The 16,126-nt window shown below is 41.9% G+C and overlaps 1 pseudogene; it reads right to left on the bottom strand.

Annotated features, from left to right (window-relative positions):
• Positions 1-1,185: 1,185 nt before the first annotated feature.
• Positions 1,186-3,976, bottom strand: LOC138984238 (FMR1-interacting protein NUFIP2 pseudogene; annotated as a pseudogene).
• Positions 3,977-16,126: the final 12,150 nt, after the last annotated feature.

Genomic DNA, 16,126 nt, shown 5'->3' with positions numbered 1-16,126 from the left:
TTATCCATTCTATATATAAAAGCTTACAACTGCTAACCCCAGTTTCCCACTTCATCCCTCCCCCAAACCTCTTTCCCTTAGTAACCTCCAGCCTGTTCTCTATGTCTGTGAGTCTGTTTCTGATTCATAGATGGATTCATTTGTGTCATATTTTAGATTCCACATTAAGTGATATCACATGGTATTTGTGTTTCTCTTTCTGACTCAATTAGTATGATACTCTCTAGTTACATCGATATTGCTGCTGCTGCTGCTGCTGCTGAGTTGCTTCAGTCGCAAATGGCATTATTTTGTTCTTTTTTTAAATGGTTATGTAGGATTTCTGTGGAGCTTTTCAAACTCTGACTCCTGAAGAGCTGAGCTCCTGGTTAGCACAGACAAGAGCTTCAGCCTGCCTCTCTGTTCAGTGGAAATGTTCATATCTGTTCAGTGGAAATGTTTCTCTTGTTTTCAAATCTGAAACTTTTTCCTCTTTTTATATTTTATCACATATTACTATATATTAGGAGCATAAAGGGGCTAATCAAAGCATAAACTCTTTACACCATCTTGACTGGAAGTCAGTATTTGTTATTTTATTTACCAACTACTACTCTAAAGTCTTTATAACTTTTTCTTGTAACTTGTATAGACTTTTTTTTTTTTTAGTAATAAAATATATTTATTAAGATATAATTAGAAGCTAATAAGCTCAGAAGTATAGTTTGCATGAAAACACACCTTCTATAGGCAGGGTTTATTACCTCCTCACTGGCTAAAAACATGAAGTTTTAGTTTTCATGGACTTTTTTCTTCCCCTTTTAGATTTCTGAGAAATTAAAAAGAATTTACAGAAAGGTACAGAAGTTTCTCTTCAGATGTTTGATGAAAAACAAGAAAAATAGCACATTTAGTGTTAGTGACAGAGAGCAAGTCTGGAGCACCTACAGTTGAAAAGCAGAATACATTTTTGCTCCCACTTACACAGTTACGTTAGAACATGGGCACAGGAGGATTTTTCCAGATTAAATATCTAAAGCCAATTGTTTGTTCTGTAACTTTTGTTTAAATGACACTCATAAAGTTTTTACTTATTAAAGTCCAATAGGTAACCAAAGCCAAGTGAAACTATGTACCACCAACTACTTCAGAACTGTAGAACTTCAATGCCCTCCCTATCCCCTACCCCACAAAAAAATAAAAAAAACAAAGAAAATATTTCCCAACACCCCACAGAGGCTGCTTATTCCTGGCAAGACATACAAATCATATTCACTAAAAAAAAAAAAAAAAAAGACCCCTGCAAACTTCAAGGCATTTTATCCAGCATTCTCGCAGGGTTCAAAGTATAACCAAAAGATCAAGGGAGGAGTGGGGGAAAATGTTGAATCATTCTGGGTTCCCCGTGATTAGTGTATCACTTTAGTCACAGAACAAGATACAGAGATCTTTTAAAGTGGATTTGCCTTTCCAGTGGGTCATTTGTTGCCCAAGGTGATGACAGCAGGAACTTTAGAACCACGCTTGTTAATAAGTCCATATTCATTAATCACTTGCATTCACACTTAAAAACAAAAACTAAAAACAAAACAAAACAAAACTATTCAGTACCGAGATTAAATAACCATGTGTAGTCTCTTGAAATAAATTTGTTTCCTTAAGAAGTCTAATTACTTTCAGTTGCCTTTTTTAAATAACTATATATATATAATGTATATATATATATATTTTGTATATATTATCCTGTGATTCTACTTATGGTTCCTCTGCTGCGTTGAAGATCTAGGAGCATAAAAGCCTTGTGTCCCCCATGAACGGTGGCTCTAATGCTGCAGAAAGGTTACAAATAGGCAGTCTGGTCCTTCATTGATCTGGACTATCCATGGCTTCATTGTAAGTGATTATCCTTTTGGGATCTTGCTTCTGCAAATTCCAAACAGATTCCATTTCTTTAGTGTGATATACAATAGCAGCCCTCAGGTCAAAAGAACCCCAGCTATCATTCCTTTCTAGGCCTCTCTGGTATCTCTGTTCTTTGGCGGAGCCTAACAAAGTGTTCGTAGGAGACGCCAGAGGATTTTGATTTTCTACCTCATAGTCCTTTGAGAGAAACACTAAAGCACCTTGACTACTGGTGTCTGCTTTTTGCAGGTCACCTATATGACTGGGTTCCAAGGATAAGGCTCCACTGTCATTAGTAGTCCCAGATTTTAGAATGCTACCCAGATGTTGAGGACTAGTCCGTTTTTCCAGCTCATATGCCTTGGGAAACACAGGATGCTCAGTTCCTGAGGGGATTATTTCAGCACCCTGTGAAACCAAAGTGGCAGGATATTCCCCTTGAAATGTCACCTCCATCACTTTATGATCTGATGACTTCCCAGTAACAGTTTCAGGGCCAGCACTGGGTTCATTGATAAATGATAAACCCCACTGATTCTGGAAGATATCCCCCAGGTTTTGCTGATCTGTCTGAGAGGGTAGATCCACTTGAGCTGTGCTCAACAGCACAGTTTGCATATTTGAAGGGTAGATAAAAGGCTGGACTTAATTTGTTCAACAGCTGCTGAAGTCAGACTCATGTCCTGGAGAACTGAATCAGTCCCAGAAGAGATGGGTGTTAGAGTATTAGCAGCAGTAGTTAGCAGTGGCTGACCCCCTGGAGAATACACACTTGCATCAGTCCCTGCTAAAACTGGCCCATTAGAAAAGCTGGCCGAAGTAACAGATTTCAGCGCTGACATAGGGACCTGGGATAATCGACTTGAAGCTTGGGTCTGAGTTTCCCAGGAGATGATGAGGAAGATGAAGATGAAGATGGTGACACAGAAGAGTTCTGTACAGTTTTGTTGAGGTTTTCCTTAACTTTGCTTGCATAACTTATTTTAGGAATGATTTTAGCACTGCTATTGTCCACTGGAAAAACTGGGGGTGGCTTAAACAGGGTCCACGAGTCCTCTTTGGAGGCAACAGCAGAAGTATGCTTTCCTTTGGGCCGATCATCAAACTTTTTGCTGCTCACACCAGGCTTAATATCAGAGCTTTTCCATGCATATCACCCACAGCAGGTTTTCCTTGACTTGTTCCTCCAGGCCCAGTTTCATACTTCCAAATAGGCTTTGAACCATCTACTCGATTTCCCTTTTGTTCACTGTAGTCAGGCTTGAAAGTTTCAAGTCCCTGTTTTAAGGTTGGGACATTGGTCTCTTGTTGCATTATTTTGTCCTGCACTAAATTAAGGTTTTCACAACCCTTGGCACTATTATTACCTAGCTTTCCTTTTTTTAGGAGTGGTATATCCGCTCTCAGATCCACTACCATCATTATCTGCTCCTTTGCCCATATAACCATTAGTAATATAGCCAGAATTATTTGTTACAACACCATTTGGAATTGCTACACTATCAGTCTTGTCTATAGATTAGTTCTCTCCAGATTTTCATAAGACTTCCCATTCTTTTTGTCCATACTGTTTTTCTGAATAAAATTCCTGGTTTTAATTCCTGCTTTCCCAAAGGTGCTGGACTTTACAGTCTGCTTCAGATTAGTGTCTACAACGTGTTGGTTGCCATTGAGGACCCTGGAAATAGGGTTGGTAGCTTCCTCAGAACCCAGGCTCTTTAAAGATATTTCTGTTTCTCCAGCATTACCATTTAGTTCACCGTAGCCTGTTTTCTTCTTCGGCGTTTCCTGGTGCTGCTGGAGGGCGTGTTTCTGCTCATGTTTCCGCGGCTTTGGTTGGGCCTTGGGGCTGCCCTCGGCTCCATGCTGCAGGTATTGGTGAGGCTGCTGGTGATGGTGGTGGTGATGGTGGTTGTGGCTGTGGTTGTAGAAATAATAATGGTGATGGTGGTGCGGCTGCTGCTGCTGCTGGGGGTGATGGTGCGGATGGTGGTGGCTGTGATGGTGCTGAGACTGTGGCTGGCCGGGCTTCTCCTCCATTGAAAGCGGCTGGGACTCTCTGGCTGAGGCTGCGGGCTGCTGCACCGTCAGGATCTGAGACTGTATAGACTTAAAATATTTATTTAAGAGGTAGGACAGAAACAGTCAGCTGATAGATGTCAATTACATTCAGTCACCTATCTGTGCTTTACTTTCTAGGTTAGCATTTCTGAAGTTTCTGAAGAATGCAGATCCTTTTCAGCTAGTATCATCTTCTCTGGGAGGTTCTGGTCTTTCGAGGTCTCATTGTTCTACAGCTGGAAATTGATGGCTGAATCCCTTTAGGATATCCTTCAGTGCATTCATAGTCTGCTCTCTGGTAACATTTGCAATCACTCTCCAAAAATCCTTCTTTTGTTGTTTAAATCTGGATAGCTCTATGCATCAACTTCTCATGTTTTATGTGTCAGAATAGCATAGTGGTATAAAGGGACAGACTGTTCAGTCTTGGGACCTCTGTCTCTATCCCTTGGATTTCATGTATTTGGTTTTTGGAAGAGGTGCTCTCAAACTTTAGTAAGATTTTCAGTGACTAACAAGACAATGGAATTGGTTCTTTTGATAGAGAAAATTGTTTAACAAATTTTTTTTGTTGATTTCACATATCCATAATCATTTAGAAAAACATTAGAAAATACAGACAAAGCAAAATGAAAGCAAAGTAATTCACAATTTTGTCACCCATTTTGGTGTATATTCTTTTAGGTCCTCAAATATGTCTATATTCTTGTAAACGATATACTACTTTAAAAGTGGTGATGCTGTGGTTATCAGTCTGTGAGGTATGTATATTTCTTGTTTATTTAAAAAATTTATTTATCTGGCTGTGTTGAGTCTTAGTTGCGATATGTGAGATCTTTGTTGTATCACGTGGAATCTTTTTTTTTTTTTGAGGCAGTGCACAGACTCTCTAGTTGTGGCGTGTTGGGCTCGGTACTTTTGGCATGAGGGCTCTGGAGCACGTGGACTTCAGTAGTTGTGGCTCCCGGGCTCTCTAGTTGTGGTGTGGGCTCAGCAGTTGTAGTGCGTGGGCCTAGGTGCTCTGCAGCATGTAGGATCTTAGTTCCCCAGCCAGGGATCAAACCTGTGTCCTCTGCATTGCAAGGCAGATCCTTTACCACTGAGCCACAAGGCAAGTCCCTATTTTTCTCATTTATTAATGTAAGGTGAATCTGTTTCTGGGTCAATAACTATGGGCCTTTCTATCAATTAGCTGTTTTTAGATTCTTTCTGTTCTGCTACTTCAAATGATACTGAAGTAAACACACTTATACATATGTTTTTGTTCATTTGTTAGTGTTGGAGGAGGTCATTGAGAGGATGTGACTACTGGTTGACCCCTGACCCAGAACCAGGCAGTTGGAGGCTCCTCCCCCATCCCCTGTCTGCCCACCATTCCCATAGCTTCAGATTCAGGCTTGAGAGAGTAGATATTGTTGAGACCATCTAGACTGAATACATGACTGAACCCTGATAAAGGCCTCTTTATAAACTTTTAAGATCCTGGCAGGTGGGCATGAAAATCTACTTATCTTATAGCTCCCTATAAGACAAGCCTCTAAGCAAGTTCCTTTGCCTATTAAATCTGCCACCTACCAATCTGGAGCCGTCTGTCTATTTCTTTGATCTCTCCTTGCCCTCCGTGTATGGGGGCCAGTTTGTGAACCAACAGAAAAAATGTTAAGAAACTTTCTAAAGACCCTTTGATTATCTTCAGTCAGAAAGAGAAAGCTGAGGGAAGGGCTGCTGTGACCACACCCCAGGAAATGCCAGGCAGGTAGTAGGACCTGGTAAATGTGGGTGAGCACCACTAAATAAACAAAGGGCCAGGCGTTTTGTTAAGATGGAAGGGAAAGCAAATAGCTCTGAAGTCTGAGGAGACACTTGGGAAACACAACTTTGTCCCTAAAGAAGAGTTCATGAAGCTTGAAAGCCTGGGAGCGTGTTTCATAGCAACAAGTCTTGCCCTTTTATTCAGTTTAACCCTGAAACAAAATAAAATTTTATTTTTATGATTGAATGAGTTCAGAATACATTATGCCCACTCTTATGTCTGGAATCATCTTTATCTCCTTTTATTACATTAGCTCCAAATGAACTTTTCCAATTTTCCATTATGTACTTGGATAGTCTTTTTTTTTTTTACCCTCTGATTGAGGTTATGGAACAAGGTTGAAGTGAGGAGGTAAATACTTAAAAATTTAGAGCAACCAGTCAGCTAGGGAAGATAAGAAAATATAAAAATCTTCCTCTTACTCTCTTTCTCTCTCTATTAACAAAAATTTCCAGTCTTTTCTTTCCAGTCCTCTCAAGTCACATACTTATTTCTCAAAAGGTTCAGTTCAGTTCAGTTCAGTCGCTCAGTCGTGTCCGACTCCTTGTGACCCCATGAATCGCAGCACGCCAGGCCTCCCTGTCCATCACCAACTCCCAGAGTTCACCTAGACTCACGTCCATCGAGTCAGTGATGCCATCCAGCCATCTCATCCTCTGTCGTCCCCTTCTCCTCCTGTCCCCAATCCCTCCCAGCATCAGGGTTTTTTCCAATGAGTCAACTCTTCTCATGATATTGCAAGGTTATTAATTTTTTATTGATGTATAATTTATTTATAAGGTATTAGTTTCACATGTACCACTAAGTGATTCAGTTATTTATATATATATATATAATTTTTCAGAGTCTTCCATTACAGGTTATTATAAAATATTGAATATAGTTCTCTGGGTTATACAATAGGAACTTTTTATGTATTTTATATATAGTGATGTGTATATGTTAATTGCAAACTCCTAATTTATCTTCCTCCATCCTCTGTGGTAACCATAAGTTTGTTTTCTATGTCTGTGAGTCTATTTCTATCTTGTAAATAAGTTCATTTGTAACAATTTTAGATTCCACATATAAGTGATATCATACGATATTTTGTCTTTGGCAAACTTCACTTAGTATGACAATCTCTAGGTCCATCCATATTGCTGCAAATAGCATTATTTTCATTGTTTTTTATGGCTGAGTAACATTCCAGTGTGTGTGTGTGTGTGTGTGTGTGTACGTGTGATATTTTCTTTATCTAGTCATCTATCGATGGATATTTAGATTGCTTCCATGTCTTGGCTATTGTAAATAGTGCTGTTATGAGCATTATGAGCATTGGGATGCATGTATCTTTTCAAGTTAGAGTTTTCTCCAGATGCATGTCCAGGAGTGGGATTGCAGGATCATATGACAACTCTGGTTTTAGTGTCTTAAGGAATCTCCATATCGTTCTGCATAGTGGTTGTACCAATTTATATCCCAACCAACAGTGTAGGAGGGTTTCCTTTTCTCTACACATTTTCCAGCATTTATTAGGAAAGTTATTAATTTAATTATAGTTCCAAGGTATGAATTGAAATGCAGTGAAAGCTTCAACTTTCTGAAACGTCTGTTTTGAATCATCTGTTCAGAACACAGAACCAGGAAGGGGGCCCATAAAGCTCAGAGCAGCCGATAGAGGCAGCAGCAAATTTATGAACTGAGGTGTGGGCATTTTATTCATGGGTGAAGCCCTCAAACCCTACGCTTACTAAGGTACTGCTGCTGCTGCTAAGTCGCTTCAGTCGTGTCCAACTCTGTACGACCCCATAGACAGCAGCCCACCAGGCTTCCCTGTCCCTGGGATTCTCCAGGCAAGAACACTGGAGTGGATTGCCATTTCCTTCTCCAATGCATGAAAGTGAAAAGGGAAAGTGAAGTCGCTCAGTTGTGTCCTACTCCTAGCGACCCCATGGACTGCAGCCTACCAGGCTCCTCCGTCCATAGGATTTTCCAAGCTAACACATTTTGATCAGTAGCAACAGATTAGAAAAAGGATCTGGGAAGGCTGGAGGAAAGCAGAAACACTGAGCTCCTCAAATAAAAGAAACAGAAAAACTAAAACCTCAGAAGAAAGAAGTGTGGCAATGCAACAGTCCCCATGGAGGGAGGCAGTGATGTGCATGAAGATGCGTCATCAAGAAGATGTTCAATTCAGTGTAATCTGTTTAAGAAAGCAGAGAGCATAGACTATAATGGAGAATGATTTCCATTCAAAACCATGATTATCCTAAAAAGTTCTGAAGCTTAAAGGACTAGGACTTGCAATCATGTATCAAGTTTGGCTTTTCTGAAGGGATTCTGAGTGGCTGAAGTCTTACTAGGTCAGACTGGTTCTTCTCCTCCTGGTTTACAGAGCTTGAATCTGGTAAGATATGCAGATATTGGCCCCTGACAATGACATCATTGATTTGGATGGAAAGGAGAGAGGAGGTGAGGTGGAGAGTAGAGAAAGCGGATGTAAAAATTACTCCAATTTGAAAGGAAGTGTGGAGGTGCCTGGTACTGGGCTTGGAATGGGTTGAACACATATGTGTGAAATGAAGGGAGTTTCTTTTTAAGACAAACTTTTATCCAGTGCTTTGGCCGTCATACCTGGAGCTGAGTGTGACGGAGGGTAGTTGAGGATGGAGGGGTAAACGGCAGCTTGGCGAGCTTGGGCAGGACCAGGTTCTAAGCTAAGAGTTTCTGAAATGGACCCTGTTCACAGGAGCCCCCGCTGCCCTGGTAAGGGTGGTTTCGTGTGGCATTTTGACCGTAGAGGTTCTTCCTGCAGGCAAGGAGACTGGCTGTATGTGAAGAAGACTAACCATGTCTGTGTGGCCCACCCCCGCCCACGTAGAGCCAGTGGCACATCAGAAGCCAGGTCAGGAGTTCCTGGTCATGCCTGCCCTTCTGCGCCACAGTGACTGCGTAGCAAAGCACGAGGCGCCTTGAGGTTATTATTTTGATAAACTTAGTTCTCATTTCGCTTAAAAGGAATAGCTGGACTATTTAAGTTATTGATGTAGATAGGTTTCTTTTTTTCTTGAATCATCCATGGAGAACCATTTCATAATAATTCACTGAATATAAGATAAACACCAGCTTAGTTTTTTTTTTTTAAAGAAAGAGATTTTTAGAGTTTTAAAAGATATAAATTCCACTAAAATTTCAACTATTTGTGGACAAGGTATCATTCCTTCTAAAATCTTTGCTATGAAAACTGCATAAAGATCATATAATCATTTATTGTATAATTTAATACCATTGTTATTCATTTATAAAGCACTTCTTATTGGAAAATTTTTAACTATTTATAAGAGCCTTGTGAGGAAACCGATACTACTTCTATATTAGAGATAAAAATGAAGCTCATCAGATTGAAATGAGAGGCCCCTAGGATTACCAGAAAAGGAGTTGATGTTCTGAAAGAAAAGATAAAAGTTCTCTGTAGTTTCATCTCCTTTTCTAGAGATTAAAAAAATTGACATTTTGGTGAATCTTCTCTAAGGTTTTTTCTTTGCTGTAAAAGTAAACTATATCATAATATTTGGTCAATATTTTCTTATATTAGTCAATCCTACATGATTTTTAAGAGTTGTGTAACATTCTCTCGTGTAGGTGCCCCATAGTTTATTTAACTCTTCCCTTGTGGGATATTTGGGTCGCTTCCTATTTGTTCTTATAGAGGATGTTGTGAGAAACATATTTTATTTTAGTCCATGTATTTTATAGGCAGAGAGGCAGATATTTTCTAGAAAAACCTAGAGAGTATAAAGCCACGGTCAGCAAGCCTGAAATGTGCAAAAAACTCTTTTAGGCCTGGGTACAAAGACAGAAAAGCCATGCTCTGACTGTAAATAGTTAATAATTTGATTAACATTTACAGTTTATGTGAGTATATATGAAAGGTAATAGTACCAAGCAATAATCAAACCCAGAGGTATGGAATGAGCAGCTGCACACGCTGCCATGCCGTGTAGAGAGCTGATTCTGAAAAATATCAATTGCTTTGTTTTAGTTTGCAAGAGCTTGGACCAATGAGGACGTAGAAGTTGAGTTGGGCCCCCAAGGGCAGTTAAGTGTGGTGTGGATTTATAATGAAATAGATCTGGCTTCAGCTCCTAGTTCTGGTAATTCCTAGCTATATAAACGTGGACCAGTTACTTGCACTCTTATGACGCCAGTTTTCTCATCTGCAAAATGGGAAGAAGAATCATATCACTGTCACTGCGGATTACACAGAATCATGACTATGAAGGACTTTCTAATGTTATTATTACAAATGGAAACTTCAGAAGAGTGACTGGAATTTTTATTTCATTTTACAGTTACTGACAATTTACCTCGTAGATAGAACAGTATCTTGTCCCCCAGTATTTGAAACATTACAGCAACAAGGAGTTGGGGGGCAGCAGTAGAATATTTCAGAACTGTTGTGTTCTAAAGTAGGGGCAGACCCAAAAAGGAATGAAGAGTACATGTCAAACACTGGATCTCACGCTCCTTTTGAAATGGTCTTTCATCAAGAATATTTGCAGGTCAGAGCTCCAGGGACACTAAATGTCTTGTTGGCAGCCCCAGATGTCAGTCTCACAGTGGTTCTGTGTCCTCCAGGGCTGATGAAGAAATGTGCTTATACTCTTCCTTAGAGGTGCCTGCTCTCCCAGGTTGATGGAAGAGTATACCTCTTTCTAGTCAAAAATCAAATTGCATGAGATTCCTTATTCACTGGGTAAGCAGAGAGGCTGGAAGCATAAGTAGAAGGGAAAAACAATCTTTCCTTCTTGAGGTCTGGAGGAAGAGAAAATCTTTGTCACGAGGGGGACTCAGTGAAAGACTGAGTTGGACAGCGTGGAGTATATTTAGGAGCAAGAATGGGTTGGATGAGATAGAAATATAAGTCCCCATATTTCTTTTGGGAAAGGTGTTTGCCTAGAGAGGAGGTCCTGTGGATGGGCAAGGGCGAGCAGGCCCGAGAGGTCCAGGGATCCTTGGCTGGGGTCACAGGGCCCACGCTGGGGGCTGTGTCAGAGAGAACGTGGAGAGGTCAGGCTGGAGCCAGAGAAAGCCACTGATATGAGTGTGAAAATATGTGTGAAAATGTTTATCAGTGTGTGGGAATATGTGTTTATGAGAATGGAAGATTCTATGTACAGGAGTGTGTGAGAATATATGAACATATGTGACTATGAGAATACGAGTGTATGTGTGTGTGACTATGAATGAGAAGGTGTGAGAGTGTGTATGTGTAAGAGTGTGTGTGTTTGTCCAGTCAAAATCTCACGTTGAGACCACTAGTAAAGGGCTTCTCCAGACTTTTACTTGGGGCTCCCAAGGCTTTAACTTACAACCCTCTCTGTTGCCAGTTTTGCTGTGTCGGAGAAATTTTCTCCCCGCAGCTGAGTAGCAGTGGTAAGTGCAGAAACTCTGGTATCAGCCCTGCTGGCGCCTTTTCTGTGTAAACTTGGGAAAGTAACTTAACCTTTCCGTTCCTTAGTTTCCTCTCCTCTAGGATGTGGATGACAAGGCTGCACAGAGTGATTGGGAGGGTTAAATAAATGTTAATGCGTGTAACATGATTAGCACAGCGCATGGCACATAATAAGTGTTAAATAAAAGATGACTAGTATTAGAATGTTGAGTAAAGGAAATCTTCATGCCCGTTCAGGGCATAAACCATCCACTTAATGTTCTGACTAGTTAAAAGGTTTATTCACATCAGAGGTCAAAATATGTAACAAAGTGGAAGTTTCTCCTCACCCCTGTCCACCATTCCTATAGTTCTTGCATCGCTATCAAGTGTAACCACTGTTACCAGTTTCTTTTTCAAACTTCGAGAAATATTTTACTTTCTGCATGTAGAAGTAAATATAAATCTATTTTTAATTTTACACAAATGGTAGTGTATTATATATATGGTTTCCATTCTTTGCTTTTTTTGTTTTTGATTTTTTAAAACTTTTTATTTTATACTGGAGTAAAGCCAGTTAACAGTGTTGTGATAGTTTCAGGTGGACCGCCAAGGGACTCAGCCATACATACGCATGTCTCCTTTCTCCTCCCAACTCCCCACCTATCCGGGCTGCTGCATATCACTGAGCAGAGTTCCACGTGCTATACAGTAGGCCCTTGTTGGCTATCCATTTGTATTTTGCTTTTCCTCTTAAACTACAAGATTTGGAACTCTTTCCATACAGGGATAGAACATGCTTTCTCACTTTTCTTAAGCTGCATAATATTCCATTGTTTAAATGTGCAGTAACTTATTTTCTCATCTGCTCTTGATGGATATTTAGGTTATTTGCAATCACTTTCAAAATGTCTGATGGGATACCTTTTACAGCCTAAATACTGGGTGGAGCCCTGTCTCTGTGTGAAATATTTCTAGAAGGAGAGAAGGGTCTTGTACCTCTTTTTAGCCCCTCTGTTTGCTGTGGTAAACTGTAACCAGGCCAGCTGAGAGGGTTTCAGGGGTTTGGGGTTTTATAACATCAACCTTCATCAGTTCATACCCGCATCTGTTCCTAGCAAGGATGAAAACTTAGCCATTTGAAAATAACTGACACCTTTTGCTACCCTAAAAGGAGGCAACAGCCCTTAACATCCTCCAACACAGATGCCCTTCCCCAGCAGCATGCTAATTCGCCAGTAGAGGGCGCTCTCCTTTAGGGAAAAATAAATGTCTGCGGGAAAGGTTTTAAGCATAATTAATACCCAGACACAGTGCGGTGTTTCTCTGCTCTGTAGTTGAATGGTGTGTCATACCCCTGAATATTTAGGGATTAACTGAATCTGGCTTTGTCAGTTTTCAGGGTGTGTTTACGAGTGAAGAGCTGTGGGGAGGAAGTGGGTTCCCAAGGGGATTTAGGGGAAGGCCTGTGATCTGACCCAGACTAGGGGATTATAACTTTTTCCTGCTTTAGGATATGAGGCAGCCCGGTCTTGTTCTGTATTTCAAGGTTAGAAATCCCTCACTGCTATGTTGGGATCTCTGAACCATGCCTGTGAGACCTGTGAGACCTTGATACCCCTGGGTATCAAGCCCTGTTTATATAACCCCTGGTGTTGGTTCTTAGAGGCTGGGGCTCCCATCAGGCAGGTGAGCATCCACCTGGGCACTTCAGAGGGTACCAGGAAGAGAGCCTGCATTCACTGAGCAGCTCCTGTGGTAGGTGGAGCCTAGTTAGGCCACGAGGCCCTGTTTCTCTTCATTCCCACCTGATGGTCATCATTCCTGCCTCTTGCACTCTCCACACCCCTCTTTCCAAAGCAGTTCAGGAAACCAAGGCTCAAGAGGGTGAGGTGTGCTTCCCAGAGTCACACAGCTAGGAACGGCCACGCAGGAGCTAGCAGGTTCCCTGGCTAGGACTGCGCAGCTGGGCCAACGTGACACAGAATCCAAGCTTTGTTTTCCACCAGACAGCCCCCTGCCTGCCCTGCAGGAACAGCTTCACTCTGGTTTGAGAAGGTTGAGGTTCCTGACCCAGCTTCAGTGAGGAAGGTTCCCCCTATTTCTAGCCTCTGGCCCCCTTTGAAAATCAACTCAAATCACTTTTCTTCAGATCAAGGTAGAATAATGGGCATGAATTTCTCTATTCTTTTCTGTAGGCACACCTAGGCTAATACTGAACCAGCTCCAAAACACATGGGGTTTGAGAAACTGAGTGCTAGAACTTGATTACTGAAAAACGGGCTGTTCTCAGCCCCAAGTTGTGAGGCACAGACGTCCCCACAGCTGTGTTCCTGTCCTCTGGGCACAGGCTTTCCAGCTGGAGGGAGTGGGGCAACCTCAGCCTAATGGGCTTTTTCTAGGCCAAATTGGGTGCCTCAGTCTTACTTTGTTTTAAGAAAGTTTAGCGGCATAGGATGAAAAACAAAAAAGGGAGGCAAGCTGTTCAGATGCCAGTCAGGTGAATCCCCCAGGGGCTTTTCGTGGCATTCTCTGTAATTTTGCACAAATATGGAGCAGACGGAGGCTTCCCAGATGGTGCTAGTGGTAAAGAACCTGCCTGCCAATTCAGGAGATGTAAGAGACGTGGGATCGATCCCTGGACTGGAAGGATCCCCTGGATAAGGGCATGGCAACCCACTCTGTGTTCTTGTCTGGAGAATCCCATTGACAAAGAAACCTGGCGGCCTACAGTCTATGGGGTTGCAAAGAGTTGGATGTGACTGAAGAGACTGAGCAAGCAAGCATGCACCAGAAGCCGACGAGTGGCCGCTGGTTAGGTATAGCCAGCTTAGATAACCTTCCCCTCTCCCCACATTTTAAACTCAAAAATACTCATTACATGGCTTTTACACTCAGCCCTGTACAGGATTTTGAGAAACTATCTCCTGCACTGATTCCCTCATTTTCATTCACAATGTCGCACACCTGTCAAGCATGTGCCAACAATGTTCCTATGTCCACATCTCCCTAGAATTAGTGAAATCACGTGGAAGTTTCTAACTGAAAAGGAATTATTTCAGGAATGGAAGTTATTAACAAGCAGTTACTACTGACCTATTATCAAAACTTAAGAATCTGTGCTGATGGCTTGGTTTGGTGGTTCTGTCTTGAGTGTGCACCAGAATCACACAGAGAGCTTGTTAAAATGTAACTGTTGGGCCCCGCCCCTAGAGTTTCTGATTCTTTCAAGTCTGGAGTGAGACCCCAATTTTGCAATTTTCAGCAAGTTTCCTGAGGGATGCTGCTGCTGTTGGTCTGGGGACCACGCGTTAAGACTTACTCAGCACTGTGAGGTGGTAAAACTCAAAATGGTAGGAATATTGTTGTTTTATATCTGCTAGGAGAAGACAGTGGTTAAAAGGGCAAGTTTTGGATTCAGAGAATCTTGCTGGGATTCCTCCTCCAAAAGTATCAACTATGTGAGCTTGGCTAATTTGTTTAAATTTTATGTACTTCAGTTTTCTCATTTTAAAAATGAGGATAATAGTTTCTAGTTTACTGGATTGTTATAAGGAGGGAGACAATGTATATAATTGGTTTAGAACATAGGCAGACGTATAGCATGTGTACACCAAATGGTAGATCTTCTTTCTAAGAGTTCTTGTGTATCTCTGAAGTACCTTATTAGGTTTACCAAGAATAGACCAAAGTAAAAAGAATGAAGTATTAGGCATGATTACTTTAAATACCTGGGGAGGTAGGTTTCTTTTCTTTTTTTAAAGATGCGCTGAAACCCCCACTGATAAGTAGAGCCCAGGCATTACCAACCACTGTTATCACCTGAGGTTAAAAGAAAGTTCGAGGCTGCTGAGCACATCAGTAGTGAGGAGGTGGGGAAAAAGTTAGAAGGGAGATTACATGGTAGCTTTTAAAACATGAAACTCCAAACCTTCCCAGCTGTAGGAATAGGCAAGGCTGTTTTTAAGGTTTTAAATTTGGTCTTGAAATTCCCACCCCTTGCAAAATTGCCTCCTTCCTAGCCTGCCAGTGTAATGGAAATTCCCACTCCTTCAGTTGAGGCCCTGTGTCTCTGGAATGCAAATTGTATTTTCTAGGAGTAATAGCACATTAATCCAATAATACTCACTAACGCTTTCAGATTAGATTGTATTAGATTAGCTAGGTGTTACCTTGGAAAATGCAGTGCTTTGCCTGAGGGAGTAAGGCACAGAAGAAGCTGACTTGGAGGAAGGATGTCAGGGACTTTGGGCAGTCAAGGGCACTGGGGGGCAGGAGAGAACCGCTGGTGACCCACGTGGACCCGCGGGCTGCAGGGGAGACCTCCAGCCGGCCCCTCCAGCTCCCTGCAGCCTGTAGGTCCCCCAGTTTGTTCTGTGTAAGGCTGTGTGCTGCTGTTCTATGGTGCTGCTTCTCTTCTGTGGTGCAGTCTGGGAGGATGGGCTTTCCCGGTAGCTCTCAGATGGTAAAGAATCTGCCTGCAATGCAGGAGACCTGGGTTCGAACTCTGGGTCAGGAAGATCCCCTGGAGAAGGGAATGGCTACCCACTCCAGTGTTCTTGCCTGGGAAATCCCATGGACAGAGGAGCCTGGTGGGTTACAGTCCAAGGGGTTGTGAAGAACTGAACACGACTGAGTGACTAAGCCCTGGGAGGATGGCTTCTGCTGCAGAGTTCTCAGCTGCCTTGGTGCTACCCCCTACTCTCTAGTAGTCCTTCCCCATTTCTAGTGTGAAGAGCAGCTCCTCCTGAAAGAAAAAAAAGGAAAAGGAAAAAACCCCTTGCTGCTTTAGTTAAGTCCAGCCAAGTGGTGGCTGCTTTGGGGCATTTAGGCAGAGATAATCCAGTAAGGTTTCCCCCACCCCCATCTTCACTTGTGGTGATGACTAAGTCACCTGAAGCCAATGTTACATAAGCCTTAGCCTCCTATCATGGGAAATCCTGAGACGACACAAA

This window comes from Bos mutus, chromosome 20, assembly GCF_027580195.1.
Source record: "Bos mutus isolate GX-2022 chromosome 20, NWIPB_WYAK_1.1, whole genome shotgun sequence".
Classification (NCBI taxonomy): Eukaryota; Metazoa; Chordata; class Mammalia; order Artiodactyla; family Bovidae; genus Bos; species Bos mutus.
The sequence above is the reverse complement of the archived record's forward strand: the minus strand, read 5'-3'. Positions and strand labels throughout refer to the sequence as shown.